At 37.4% G+C, this 16,009-nt stretch overlaps 1 protein-coding gene across 1 annotated transcript in view; it reads left to right on the top strand.

The window, feature by feature from the left end:
- LOC123666818 overlaps positions 1 to 16,009 on the top strand; it is a 124,987-nt gene that overhangs the window by 108,079 nt on the left and 899 nt on the right. The window lies entirely within an intron of this gene.

Here is a 16,009-nt window from a genome sequence, read left to right as displayed (position 1 = left end):
TAATGCTTGTAATAATTTGAATCTTAGGAACAAACGACCGTGTATGTATTGAAACGAAATTTCTTTAGAATCATTGAGACTTGAATCTCGATGAAACGAAAAAGCGTCACAATAAAGAAGCAAACACAGATATAATGTATAGAAGAGAATGAGATAAAATACGTTACTACTCAAAACGCGTAAGCGACGCGTTTTGCATGGCGCTTACGCCCTTTTTCGCAAGACCGTGATCATCGTCGATAGAACAAATCACAACAGCCTTCCTACGACTTTTCGGCGGTTCCACTTCTGCCGCATTCAGTATGTAGACTCCTTTACCCGCCATTACCACGTACAAAATGACTTGAAGCAAACAAGAGAACGCTTCATGTAGAGATATCGAAGAATAAATTGGGCGAAAACTTTTTTGTACACTTGAAGTGGATTCTATACATCATAGTAGCTTTCCGCCCGCGGTCTGACTTGCGTGAACGATTTTGTCTCTTCCGTTTATCCCGTTAATAAGTAATCTATGTATTTACGCGCCAACCCGCATTAGAGCAGAGTGGAGTATTACGCTCTGACCCTTCTCCCACATAAAGAATATGCCCTGCAGCGGGTTGTTCCAGGCTGAATCGTGGTGTAACCGTCACTCAGATAACTTATTGTTTAAAGAATTAAAACATAAAAGCGAGCAAGTTATTTTCTAATAAAAAGCTTGTTAACAAAACGTACAATTAAACAATTATCCAATAACATAGTTATTTCATGAGTTATTACTGCTCTACAAGCAACACCGCAATACAACTACTGTGAGGATGTTAAGATGGGAACAAATCAAAAATTTCTTTATTTAAGTGTTTAATAATTTAAAAAGCGGTCGTCTGTTCCTATGATAAGCAACTTAATGCTTGTGTTACAGGTAACAGCCGAGTGATATGGCTAAATATTTTTATAACTATACATAAAAATAATACCTACATACTGCGCAAACGAACTAGTTCACTTTATATCATCCGTATAGACTAGCTTCTGCCCGCGATTTTACTCGCGTAGACGTTGATCGTAATTATAAGAGGCACGTTATTACTAAGTGACGTAATGTGGATAACGTAGAATTCTCCTGATGAAAGAAAAAAACAGTGTTCTTTAGACCACACGACTGAGGTAAAACTTCTTTAATTGTCCCTACAGTAATATACGACACGTAATTTTCTCTTTTTCTAACTTTACTAACTTATATCTCCCTCTCAACTTCCGTTCGCCTCGCCCGATCACACTTTTCGCAACGCTCCCGTCACGCATTCACCAGCTTACTCCCAAAGTCAAGCGCTTAGAGTTTTATTCTTGAAGTGAATATTTTTTCGACATTCGTTAAGTTCGTTCATTTCATATAAATTGCATTTGAGTGCGTCCGGGCGTCACGGCTAGTATAGTATTACCACCCTCAGGACGTATAAGTGGCTTAGTTACGGCTTAAGAGCTGCCAAACAGCTTCGATGCGGGTTAGAAGTCGAGAACAAAAGGAGGCTTACGAGGACCGAAAAATACCGTGTGCGTTTTTATTTTATTTTCTCGTTAGTGGTCAGTAAATCCCGTATGTTGGGTTTTTTTTACTTACTTGCGAATTGTTTTTCTTAAGAAAAGTTCGTTGAAGTTCTCTTAGGATGTTTTGAATTGTTGAGTTTATCATTTAATAACAAATACTAGCTGTACTCTGCGCGCGTTGCTACGCTTTTTTTTTGATCGTACCAATTCAAGAAAGCTTTGTGAACTCATGCACAACACTGCTGAAGATAATGACATGATCAAATGCATAGTTAACGATTCTTTAAAGGACATACAGACAAACATTTTTATATATATCAAATATACTTTTTGCAACTTTGAATGCTTAATATAATTAACTAGCCGTTCCCCGCGGTTTTACACAGATTAATTGAAGGAAAAAAAACACCCTATAGTCTTCCTCTGTAAATGGCCTATCCAACACAATAAGAATTTTTTAATTCGAACCACTAGTTCCTAAAATAAGCGCGTTGAAACAAACAAATTTTTAGTTTTATAGTATTAGTATAGATATGGGTTATGTCAAGCCATATTTCATTCATTACAACAATTCGTTGAGCTTCAACAGACGTTTGGGTAACATTCAAAAAATTAAGTTGGCTCTAGAACATTCTAGATGGAAATGTATTTTTCTATGCAACTAGGTCGCCAACAAGCACGACTCACCTGGTAAGCGATTACCGTAGCTCATAGACGCCTGCAACACCAGAACAACGCGTTGAAGAACAGACGCAAGCGCGTTGCCGACCCAATCCTCAATCCCGTCCAGGAACTCTCCACCATACTCACCACTTCTCTAGCTGCAAACTTCTATAAGATCGAGGTACTTTCCCAGTCGGGCTGCACTTCAGTATCCCAGTTGTAGTAAGAAATGAAATATGTACAGCACTATATAAAATGAAATTAAATTATTCATTACTAAATAAAAGAAATATCGATACATCATTTATATTGTAACATCTCTACATCTTGACCAGCGCTCGACCAAATGTCGGGAGCGAACAAGACAAGGTCGCGGTATTAGCACAGAGTAGACAAATATCAGAGGCTTTAGTAAAAATAATGTGTATCTTTTTCAATACGCGACTGACGCAAGAGACTTTTTCGATTAAAAATATTTTCTATTAAATGAATCAAGTTATAATTAAATAAAATTTTAAAATTCAAACATATTGTTACGAACACACAAAGAAACTAGCGCCATCTAGCGGTAACCATCGAAACCACACAAAGACAGCGATAGCATGAAACTCTCTACTCAATACTAGATGGCGTTAGAGGTACTATTGTGGAACTATATAGAAGTATAGTCTCGAAAACCGGGTACATGCGCGAACTTTCCAGAATGGTCTGGGCCTCGTCTCGGCCGATATAAATAGCCGCAGCGAGGCGAGCGAGTACAGTTCAGTTTGAGCGATTTTCGAGACTATACTTCTATATAGTTCCACAATAGTACCTCTAACGCCATCTAGTATTGAGTAGAGAGTTTCATGCTATCGCTGTCTTTGTGTGGTTTCGATGGTTACCGCTAGATGGCGCTAGTTTCTTTGTGTGTTCGTAACACTACTCCCCTCTTAGAGATGCTCGTCCCGAGCATCGTTGTTACTGCCATGGTAACGCGCTCAGAGGGCAAGCTTTGTCGGTTCTGGAAGCATTGCCACGTACAGGAAACGGGTTCCAAGACTTGATGGAGGCACTTGAATCCCGATACGGGGAGCGACACCTGGAGCACGTGTTCCGTGCCCAACTGCGTGACAGAGTCCAACGCTCAGGAGAAGGACTACAACAATGGGCGTTGGAAATTGAAAAACTCGTCAGGAAGGCACACCCAGGAGCGGACACCAAGATGGTAGACACGAATATTGTTCAAGCATTTGTTGACGGAATCAAAGACCTGGAGGTCAGAGCTGCAGTGAGGCTTCGTCACCATACATCGCTAAAAGAAGCATTGGCGCATGCTTTGGAGGTCGAGGCTGTTCGCCATGACACACGGCAGACCCATAAGATCCGCGAGGTCTCTGAGGAAGTCAGGGAGGTTAAGGCTCCTAAGAAGAAAAGTTCTGGAGTTATGTGTTACAAGTGCGGCGAAAGGGGTCATCTTCAGCTCAACTGCCCGCAGAAGGAGACCCAGATAGCAAGGATGAAAAGGATCGAGGAACAAATAGAGGAGCTGAAGAAACAAGGGGCTTCGTCCCTTGCACGGGAGCAGGGAAACGAATAAAAGCCAGGACTAAGGGGCGAGTACTGGCTGACGCGGAGGAAGCCCCAATAACTGTTATCTCCCAGGCATGCAGCGGGAATAGTCTTGCGATTCAGGGAACTATTAACGGGACGGATTGCAAAATGACTCTAGACACAGGCGCCTCTAGAACTATAGTGAACCCGAAGCTGGTAAAAGCCGCAAAGAAACACAACTGCAGAATTAATGTCACTGACGGAGTTTTCAAGTGTGGTGAAGAAGAAATCTTCATTCTTGGTGGTGCTTGCGGGAAAGTCGCATGTGTAAAGAAAGTCATTATACCTGGAAGATCGGAAGCTCGGGTGTTGGTGAAACTACCGCCAGCTGGTAAGAAAAAGTCAAACAGATGCGTGTTGATCGAAGACACACCTACCAAGACATCGGCGCAAAAACTGATAACGGCGAGAACCCTTGTTAGTGGAAGCAGTAACGCTGTGGTCAAGGTTTTGAACCTTGATGATCGCGAGATCTGCTTGAACAAAGGTGACGTCATTGGAAAATGTGAAGAAGTTGTCTGGATGAAAAAGTGTAGTTCGATGACAGGCGCAGACTTGGCAAAGAGCAACAACTACGAATTAGTGACTGAGCTACTCGATGACTGCAAGAGTAATCTTACTTATTCGCAGAGCATAAAAGCCAAGAAGTTTTTACAGCGCTACGCGAATATCTTCTCCAGTCACGAAGGGGACCTTGGAAGAACGTCGGTGGTCCAGCACAGGATAGATACTGGAAGCGAGAGACCAATTCGTCAACGAGCAAGACGGATACCAATCGCAAAGGAAAAAGAAGTTGAAGGCCTTTTGGAGGACATGAGAAGGAATAAGATTATTGAACCGTCTGCAAGTCCGTGGTGCTCACCTGTTGTATTAGTGAAAAAGAAAGATGGTAGCACGAGATTTTGTGTGGACTATAGGCGTCTCAATGATGTCTCTAAGAAGGACAGTTACCCGTTACCTCGAATCGACGACACTTTGGATACCTTGAGTGGCATGAAATGGTTCTCAACCCTAGATCTAAAATCTGGATACTGGCAGGTGGAAATTCATCCAAAAGACAAGGAGAAGACAGCTTTCTCGACCGGTAAAGGTTTATGGCAATTTAAAGTCATGCCCTTCGGATTGTGCAACGCACCTGCCACATTTGAGCGACTCATGGAGTGTGTACTGGCAGGCTTAGTTGGAGAGGCTTGCTTAGTCTACTTAGATGACGTCATCATTGTCGGCCGTGACTTCGAGGACCATTTGCAAAACTTGGAGCGAGTTTTCGCTAAAATAAAGGGGGCCAAGTTAAAGTTAAACCCGAAAAAGTGTCGTTTATTCAGGAATAAGGTCAGTTATCTCGGACATGTTATCTCCAGTGATGGAATCCAGACAGACCCGGAGAAACTGGAAGCAGTCCAAAAATGGCCTACCCCTAAAGACAAAACCGACGTGCGAGCATTCCTCGGTCTATGCTCATACTACAGGCGTTTTGTTAAGGGATTCTCAGAGATAGCCAAGCCATTACATAGGCTGACAGAAGATAAACGACAATTTAGTTGGGATGGGAATTGTGAAGATTCTTTTCAGAAACTGAAAAAACATCTGTGTGAAACACCAATCCTGGGATATCCACAAACCGAAGGTCGGTTTATAGTCGACACGGATGCAAGCAACACGGCCATTGGAGGGGTGTTATCTCAAAAACAGGGTGAAAGAGAAGTAGTTATTGCATATTTCAGCAAATCTTTATCCAAGCCAGAGAGAAACTACTGTGTGACAAGAAGAGAACTCTTGGCTGTTGTAAAGACGCTACAACATTTCAACAAATATCTCATCGGCAGACAGTTTTTACTGCGAACTGATCACGCAGCCTTGAAGTGGCTACTGCAATTCAAGAACCCAGAAGGTCAAGTAGCTCGATGGATTGAGCAGCTTCAGGAGTACGACTTCAAGGTGGAACACCGCAGCGGAAAGATGCATGGGAATGCCGATGCACTCTCAAGAAGGCCGTGTTCGGAAGACTGCAAACATTGTGTTAAGCAAGAATCTAATGAAGTAACATTAAAGCTAACAAGAACAAGTCCTTTGGGTATCTGGGAGAGTGATGCTATGAGGGAGGCTCAAGAAAGAGATGATGACCTTCGGCACATCATCACATGGAAGAAACGGGGTGACGTAAAACCAATCTGGAGTGAGGTTGCACCCACTGGCGCCGTCACTAAGGCGTACTGGGCTCAATGGGACAGTCTGATACTTCAAAACGGAATACTCTACCGGAAATGGGAGAAGACTAACGGCAGAGAGTTCCACCTTCAGATAATTGTCCCAAGAACGAGAGTACCAGATGTTCTCCGTGAAATACATGATGGCGTATCAGGAGGTCATCTAGGTGTCAAGAGGACGTTAACAAAAGTGCGAGAACGATTCTACTGGTTGCATTGTCGAGATGATGTACAGGATTGGTGCCGCAAATGTACTACTTGCGCTGCTGTAAAAGGACCTCAGACCAGGAGCCGTGGGAACCTGCGGTTGTATAACGTCGGTGCACCGTGGGAACGAATTGCAGTTGACATAGCGGGGCCATTTCCTGTAACGGAATCAGGAAACAAGTATTTTATGGTCGTCATGGACTACTTCACCAAATGGCCCGAAGTGTTCGCCATACCAAACCAAGAAGCTACAACAGTCGCTTCTAAGTTAGTCGAAGAAGTGATATGTCGCTTTGGTGTGCCTCTAGAAATCCATTCTGATCAGGGCAGGAACTTCGAATCGCAAGTATTCCAGGAAGTGTGCAGAATTTTGGGCATGCATAAGACGAGGACCACCGCGTACCGTCCACAGTCTGATGGAATGGTTGAGAGATTTAACCAGACCCTTGAGAGGCATTTAGCGAAATTGGTAGACGACAAACAAAAAGATTGGGACAAGTATATACCGCTCTTCCTTCTGTCGTACCGAACCGCCGAGCATGAGAGCATAAAAGCTACCCCGGCGTATGTCAATTACGGTAGAGAATTACGAATACCAGTAGACCTATTGACTGGAGGGTCACCGGAGGAACCAAATACCGTACAAGACTATGTCAGCGATTTAAGGGAAAAAATGCGCTATATACACGCCTTGGTTCGGGAAAATGGTTTACAGTCCAGTGAGAACATGAAAACCAGATACGACCGGAAATCGAACACGAGCGGCTTCAAGGAAGGGTCACTGGTGTGGCTGCATAACCCAACCCGCCGGAAAGGGAAATCTCCAAAGTTGCAGACCAAGTGGGAGGGTCCGTACAAAGTGGTTACCCGAGTGAATGATGTGACTTACAGGATTCAAAAGCAACCTAGAGGGACATTCAAAGTGGTACACATAGACCGTCTGGCGCGTTACCATGGCAGTAACAACGATGCTCGGGACGAGCATCTCTAAGAGGGGAGTAGTGTTACGAACACACAAAGAAACTAGCGCCATCTAGCGGTAACCATCGAAACCACACAAAGACAGCGATAGCATGAAACTCTCTACTCAATACTAGATGGCGTTAGAGGTACTATTGTGGAACTATATAGAAGTATAGTCTCGAAAACCGGGTACATGCGCGAACTTTCCAGAATGGTCTGGGCCTCGTCTCGGCCGATATAAATAGCCGCAGCGAGGCGAGCGAGTACAGTTCAGTTTGAGCGATCTTCGAGGCGACTTCAAGAGTGAAAATTAGTGATCAAGAGTGATACCAGCGAAACCTACGACATTGGCTACGACTGAGGACATCGTGAGTGCTTAGTGTTTGAACTTAGTGCTTAGTGTTTGAACCTAGTGCTTTGTATTGGACCTAGTGCTTGTGAATAAAGTCTTGAAAAGAGTCAGCAGGTCTTTCTCTCCAAATCCTTCGAACCCTAACACGTAACAATATATTGGCGCTTGTTGGAACGAAGTTCCTTACGGCAGGCTTGACATTTGGTTGGACGAGCGAACTGAAAAAAATATGATAAAAAAACCCTAAGAAAAATATATAACGGAAGTGACGTAATATCAGTCACACGACTGTATAATATGACGTTTGTAAAACTAAAATATTACCAGTAAATTTTTTTTTTAAATTATTTATGTAATTTTATACTGTCGACGAAAATAAGTAAAGACATATGTTTTTTATTTCACTTAATAGTTTGAAATACTTGAATTTGTTTTACGGTATTTGTTATTTTCTAAAATACTAAATTTCCTAAATACTGTTATGTACTTAATTAAAAACCAATCAACAAAATTAAAAAAAAAAAATCAAGAACTAGAAAATATGTATAAAATTCAACATATTTTTTTTTCAAATTGTGTTGCTTCTATACTATCCGAAGGAACTTCGTTCCTACCTGGTGTTATTCGTATCGTTGCAGCAAATGTTGGCATTTTATAGTATTATACCGTCACGTCAGCGTCGCTCAACGCCACTTCTATTTTGTTGTTTCATAGGATACTTATTTGAAAGAGTATACATTTAGAATTATTTTTAAAAGTATGTCTGTATGTTCAATCTTATCCATTGTAGTTAGGGGTGTGTGCATGACATGAAAAAGTGAATGTGTGTTCGTGTAGGTGATGTTAAAATAAAATAAGGAAATAAAGAGGAATGTCGTGAAATAGCGACGAATTTCGAATGGAACAAGGTATAAGAAATATTTAGACCCTTAATCACATATAGAAATATTTTCTCTGTCTCTGTGTACTCTGTGCGAGTGCATACAAAGGCGAGCGCTCGTTAAGCGAAAAGCGGCGCTTTGTCAGCCGCCACTAATCCGCGCTCTCCCACGTCCGACGACCGTAATTGTTTTTGTAAGCTGAATTCTTTTACTTCGACTACGATACATTATAGAAAACTAGCGGTTGCCCGTGGCTTTGATCGCGTAGGTCAAATTTTTTTTATGTCACTATGTCGGTAAACAAGCGTACGGCTCACCTGATGGTAAGCGATTACCGTAGCTTATAGACGCCTGCAACACCAGAAGCATCGCAAGCGCGTTGCCGACCCAATCCCCAATCCCCTCAGGAGCTCTGGTCACCTTACTCACCAACAGGAACACAATACTGCTTGAAAACAGTATTATTTAGCTGTGGTCTTCTGTAAGGTCGAGGTGCTACCCCAGTCGGGCTGCTCCATATTTTAAGCGGGAAATTCCTGCTGTGCCCTACCTCAGTTACTTTTACTACTATTTACTTACCTTTTGAAGTGAAAACTTTTTTTGTCATTTGTTCGTAGGTAGTAAGCTAGGCTGATCCGTCCCGCTCTGAGGTGAAAGGCTCGATCGGGTGAACTCGGGACTTATTGCGTTATTGCTTGATGGCGATTGCCAATGAAATTTTCACTTCTACCGTTCGATCTTTAGCACACACGCTAAGTTTTAATATGATGAGGGTCGCATAGCATCAATAGATTTTGTGTGAGGTAGGACATAACAGTACCTAAATAACTTTTTTTTTTAAATTAAAAAGTAAAATCTGCATTTAAATTAACTTTAAAAGAACTTTTCAATTGTCATTTTATGAATTGTAATTATATTGACTCTTGATAAATAAAATCTGTTGCAGCTCGAAGGTTCATCTGGAATGTTAAATTACGAAAATTATAAACATTTTTGAATATCATATCAAAAATTGACCGCTCCAGCGGGGTTCGAACCCGCGTCTCCGACTGACCGTGTCGGCGCTCTAGCCAATAAAGCTATAAGTGCTAGCTATATTAATAAATGTTGTTGTTATTTAGAATATTTAATAAATAAATAGTATTTATTTATTACTTACTAGCATCCTGCCCTGGCTTCGCACGGGTATTTAATAAAAGTTCAAAATAATTATCCCGGATAGTGTAGCTTCCCAAGAGTAAAAGAATTTTTCAAATCGGTTCAGTAGTTTCTGAGCCTATTTCAATGCAAACAAACAAACAACCAATCTTTCCTCTATATAATATAAGTATAGATTACCTACCTACATTAGACACTTGTTTGCCCACATAAGACGCCCTTTTATACGATATTAAATTACAAAAATGCTGATCAAACGTCTTCAAAAAAAGTTCAAAGCGTCTCATTCCAGAAATGACGTATATCCATAATAATTTCATCTCCTATTTTACCCAATTAAGGGCTAATTTTTTATTTGGTGGTCCAGAACTAAAAATTTGATGTTTTGAGCTTCAAAACATTTCAAACATTAACTATCTTCCTGTCAAATGTGATAATATTTATGATAGCATTAAAAATGAAGGACTTTAATACAAACTTGTAAGAATCCCTTTAATGTGGCCCAAACAAAAAATCCAGGAGTTTACTAACTATAAACAACCTCCTTGCCAAATTTTGCCTTTATACGTCCAGCGGTTCTTGAGATTTCGTGATAAATCTGTGGTCTAACGTTTGCAACAGTTGTTTTTGCATCAACTGAAATATAATATAGCCTAAAAATTTCCTGAAATCCTGACACTAAATCAATTACTATGATAAGTCAATGGTGCTTTTAAAGCCTAATAAAATACATAACACGACTTTCTATTATATGATATCTGTACTAATATTATAAAGCTGAAGAGTTTGTTTGTTCGACCGTGTTAATCCAGGAACTACAGGTTCGGATTGAAAAATCATTTTTTGTTCGATAGTACTTTTATCGACAAGGCTATATAGTATTTTAGTACATTTTCTTTCTCAAATTAGCGCGCGTAAAATCGCGATTCACAGATAATTAAAATCTTTTTTTTAGCAATATATATATATATATATATAATGCATTTTTGTCTTTATGTTCTTTATAGAGTCGTAAACTATGCATTTTATCATTTCATGATCATCAGCAAAGTGTTGTGCATGAGCCCACGAAGGTTTCTGAGTTGGTACGGCCAAAAAAAAACAAGAAAAAAATAAAATAAAACGTAGCAACGCGCGCAGGGTTCAGCTGTTAATTATATTTTATACTGATATTGTTACTCAATCTTTATTCAGAAAGGCGTTAATGTTGAATTCCATTTAGTCCCAAAAATACACAGTAGGCCAGTAACGCCATCTTGTAATCCATTTAAAAAACAAACCGTCAATAAATCCTAAAAAAACAGTACGGTTTATTCAAGTGTAAAGCTATTTGCGTAAAAAGTGACAATCCGAAGCCCTTTGGTCAGTCGTGAGAGCACGTTACTTAGGCTTCATAATTCGTGGTTTTTTGTAGATCGTAAGTTTTAGGGAGTCGCCACAGAGTATAATAGTAATAGAGGTTTGGAGTTAATTTCCTAAGACGCGACATAAGGGCCTTAGTATGAAAAAAAAATGTGGGGAGTGTAATTCTGTAACTACTGTGATCAGTGACTGTGTACTGTGTGGCTACGGTACTAAAGAATATAGCCACCCCCTCTCTTTTCGTGGGTGTCGTAAGAGGCAACTAAGGGATAACACAGTTCCGCTACCACCTTGGAACTACTAAAAAAATAACTAACTAAAAAAGCCAACCGATGGCGGAATAACCATCCAACTGCTGGCTTTGAAATACACAGCCTGTGTCTTCTGCAGCGTCTTCGGTGCGACAAAGCCAGTACTGCGGTCACCAACCCGCCTGCCCAGCGTGGTGACTATGGGCAGAACACATGGGTTGACGTTATTTTTGGCGTAAACTTGTGGAGGCCCATGTCCAGCAGTGGACTTTATAGGCTGTAATGGTGATCAGTGACGCTAAGGGTGACAATTTACAGCGCTTTCAACTGTTTATGTAAGACATAGGTTAACTGTATACTAGCGTTTATTGCACCGATTCGAACAGCTAGAGGCAGTTTATGTATTTTTTTTTGTTTTTTTTTTTTTTGAAAATCGTTTTATCGTTTTTCAATAATCAAATAAATCACGTGTAACGCGAAAAAACCGATAAATTACTTTTGAATTTAACTTCAACATCGAATAACTTTGATAGGAGTTGATTTTAATTAAAAGTATTAAGACACTATTTATTGTAGAGTATTAAATATATTTTGAAAAAAAAAGTTTTTTGAGCTATAAAAATATTGATTTTTCTAGTAGTTACAATAATCCAAAATCGAAAGGCAAAATTGAAAAAACAAATCAATGTTTAAGGCACGATTTACAAGGAAACGGCTGGTTTTACATTAATTTACTAAGAAAGCTTTTTTCTAGGAAATTTAATTTCCTTTAAAAACATGCATCGCTCTAAGATTAATAATTGACGAGTTTTGAGCAAAAAAATGCGATTACTTTTACAAAACCTATAGTCGTAACGATACACCCCTTAATATTATTTAAGGCCTTATTAAGGGTTCAAACTTTCATAATAATCTTTCATCATTAAAAAAAGTTTTTTTTTTGCCCAGTCTAAATATACATAGCTCTAAACTAAACTGCTATTGATTCAGTCTTACAGTCCGTATGTAATGCTCTTTCAATAAAGTTAGCCCGTTGGCGCAGTTTGTAGTGGCCCTGCTTTCTGTTCTGCGGGTTACGGGTTCGATTCTCGCCTTTCTGGGTGTAATATAATATTTGTATTTATATATTTATATATGTATTATTTCTATGTATGTTTATCAAAAAAAAAAATAGTCATAACAGTCGGCTGTTACCTGTAACACATGCATTAAGTTACTTACCGTAGTAACAGACGACCGTGTGTGTATGTTATATGATATTTATATTTATTTATTATTATTATTATCAATAATTGGGAATTTTATTTAAAAAGTAACTTAACAATTATTACATCAATGTACTAGTAACTTATTATTGCGTAAACTGAACGTTGCAATTAAAAAACATTAAAGGATTCCTGATCTCGCTTTTCTACAATTTGAAACATTAACCACATTTTGTGTTAAAAATATACCCGTTTAAGATTAACTTAAAAGATTTTCAACTATTATAGAAAGAATTACATACATTATCTTTAAATACAAAAAACTTTACAAGTCATCCAAAACCCCGATGACAAGCCTTTTTATTTATCCCCAAGGCAGGGCCAGGAGGCGATATATCCGATGCACCGATAAGCACCCTCCAGTGCACTTGACGCGTGCCATTGACGTAATGGCATATTTCCCGCCGTTACCGCACTTATATAGTCTGCTCGGATGGCGCTCGAACGGTCGTTTTTTAATAATTCGAACGTCGAAAAATATATAGAATATATCGTATGTATTTTGTTTTATTATTATTATTATTTGGTTAAGATCAGCATAATGTATTCCATTCATTCTTGCTTTTTACTACTATAATATAACTAATTATGACATATATAATGTTTATCATAATACTCTCATCTCCAGATCCTATATACAAAATACGATTATCTATTACTAGCAATACCCGTGCGAATAATTCGTACTAAATAAGTAAAAAATTACCGACCGTCAATCATGTTGACGTTGTTTAATAATTAATTAATTTACAAAAACAAAAGCAAATTTTTTTTAAAATTGTGGATGCCGATAGAGCAAGCAATTATCTATAAAATGATATACATATAATTTATGTGGAGTAATTGTGAGGTTTTTTTTCTAAAAAGGGAGGAAATCATCTTACCCTTAGCGTATTAATATATATGACACATAAATAATAGGTAAATAAAAATAATCATTAAATTTCAATATCTGAAAAAAATAAAACAAAGAAAGCTTTCAGTGATGAATTCTTTGAGGAAAAAAATATTCTATTAGTTCCGAACATGAATTCAGACATACGACCTTTTTTTTTAAATTACAAGAAAAATATATTCCTAAACGTAATTCACGAGCACTTTCCCGCCAATTTATGACAGATGTCATAAATTTGGCGCGAATCGGTGACGGCCGGCGCCGGCAGTAAAATGGCGGTCATTTTGAATACACAGACGATAAAAGACGCGTATTTGATTTTATTTGATCTATACTTTTACCGACTGGTCCGAGAATGGTAATGACATTTGGTTATATGTATATACATACATGCTGTATATCTTAAATCGTTTGTTATAGATAATAATATATGTATGTTCTTGGGTTTATCTTATTTTTTAAATAATATTTCATAAGAAATAAGTTTTAATAAATACATTAGCTGCGTTTAGAAACTCAAATACGTATAAAAGCGGACGAGACGTCTAGTACAATTTACTGGTTTTTTTTTTTTTTACGAACGCCTTAAAATTATTTCAAACACAATATACTATTAAAGGCTCTAATAGTCTTATACATCCTGCTTTAAAAAACCGATCATCGCATTTTTTATTTATTTATCAAAAAGTTTCTAGTTGGCAATTTTATTTTTATTAAAACATTATTTGAGACAATAACACTACAACAAAAAACCTTAAAATAATAAAAAAAAGGTGTCATATATATTTATATAATAAAATAAAACCTGACTTATTAATACCCGGAAGCCATTTTAAATTTTATGGTGGTCTTATGGTGGTGATAGGAATGTCTATGGCTTTATTGCACATCTTTTATAACTTAACGTCAGCGATTTGTATTAATTTGACTGTACTTTCTTCTTGGTAGTAACGTAGAAGTTTTATTATACAGTATATATTTTAATTTTTGAAGTGAAACTTCCACCACGTGAACCATTGTGATTTCAACGTCGATGAAACGAAAATGCGTCACGATGAATAAGCAAACACAAATGTATATCATTATATAATTATGTTTGCGTTCTTTTTTTTTTTGAATAATAAAAATAGTACCCGGGTGACCGAGCTAAGCTCGGTATTTTTAGTAAATCGTGTTTTTTGGAAATCATAAAGTATAAATACGAATTACATATTGATAAAATATGAATAATATTTTTCGATTTTACCGACATAATAATAAAAAATAAGAACAGTCTATTTAAATAAAAAATAACGAGTGCAATTAGAAAAAGAAAAAGAAAAAATAATTGATCAGGGACATGTGGATTTGAACCATGATCTTCTCGGTTGATCCCGACCGGCCGATTTCCCACCGAGCTATTTCAACTACATTGACTTATGCGAAATTTACCTTCGTATTCTAACGATATTTTTTTCAATTCCTAAAAACAGGGATAAAACGACATTTCCTGAAAATTAATCCTAGCTAGATAGATTTATCTCCCCCGAAACCCCCTAAATACTAAATTTTATGAAAATCGTTGGAGCCGTTTCCGAGATTCAGATTCTATATATATATACAAGAATTGCTCGTTTAATAGTATAAGAATAATTCGGTGAGAGAATCAGATAAAATACACACAAATAAAATACATTGGACAGTATTTTATATTATCTGTGAAAAAAATCTCTAGTAGACTACTTTTCAGAAGTTTCACTTCTGTCATGTGTAATTGCACACACACACTTTTTTCCTGATTACCTTTTATTCAAACCTTTCAAAGAAGTCATGACAATGGTGAACGAAAAAAAAAAAAAGAATTATTAGTGCAGTTATGCAGTTAATTTGGAAGTTATGCGCATACATACATTTCAGCGATTTATTTATATTTATAGAGATATTACATTACTATATATGTATGTGTGACTATTGTTTGTATGGATCACATAGATGTTTTTTTTTTTTTTTTTTTAATTTATTTGTTTAAAGTCGCTTTAAACATCTAGGGTCATTAGCGACTACAAGGTATTAACAGTATTTTACAGGTATTAAATTAACGTATAATACTTAGTTAATCTTAAAAATTTTACAGTATTTTTATAATCGGTTAGACACTCTTTTAATGTCTTAGGGAGATTAACATTACTTCTTTCTGAGTTAAACATTGGACAATCAATCAATAAATGTTTTATATTCAGCTCACTATCACATCTGGAGCATTTATTTTTAGTGATAAGATGTATATGTGTGACGTTACAGTGACCTATTCTTAATCTATTTAAAACTATTTCATCTCTTCTATTGTCAACTTGTAAATTACATTTTTCAAAAATTGATTTTCTTATATCATACAACGCACTCTTATTTTTAACCCAATAGCTGTTCCATAGTATTTTAACATTGTATTTGAGGTATTTTTTTAAATCAGAAATATTAGAAATTATCAAATTACAAACATTTAAATTTATTGTTTGTCTAGGCGTTTGTTTTTGTACTGTGTTTTAGACCCAAGCACAGGATTCTCATCCTACTCGGGCTTTTAAGTGTTATGTTTGTAAGCTTTTATTTGTTTGTGCTATCTGTATGTATAATTATTTTATTTAAAAGCTGTTAATAAAATTTTTGATTGCTTTAGTAATAAAAATATATCTTTTAATATTTGTC

This window comes from Melitaea cinxia, chromosome 27, assembly GCF_905220565.1.
Source record: "Melitaea cinxia chromosome 27, ilMelCinx1.1, whole genome shotgun sequence".
In the NCBI taxonomy this organism is placed as follows: Eukaryota; Metazoa; Arthropoda; class Insecta; order Lepidoptera; family Nymphalidae; genus Melitaea; species Melitaea cinxia.
This window is presented reverse-complemented; position numbering and strand designations above follow the sequence as displayed.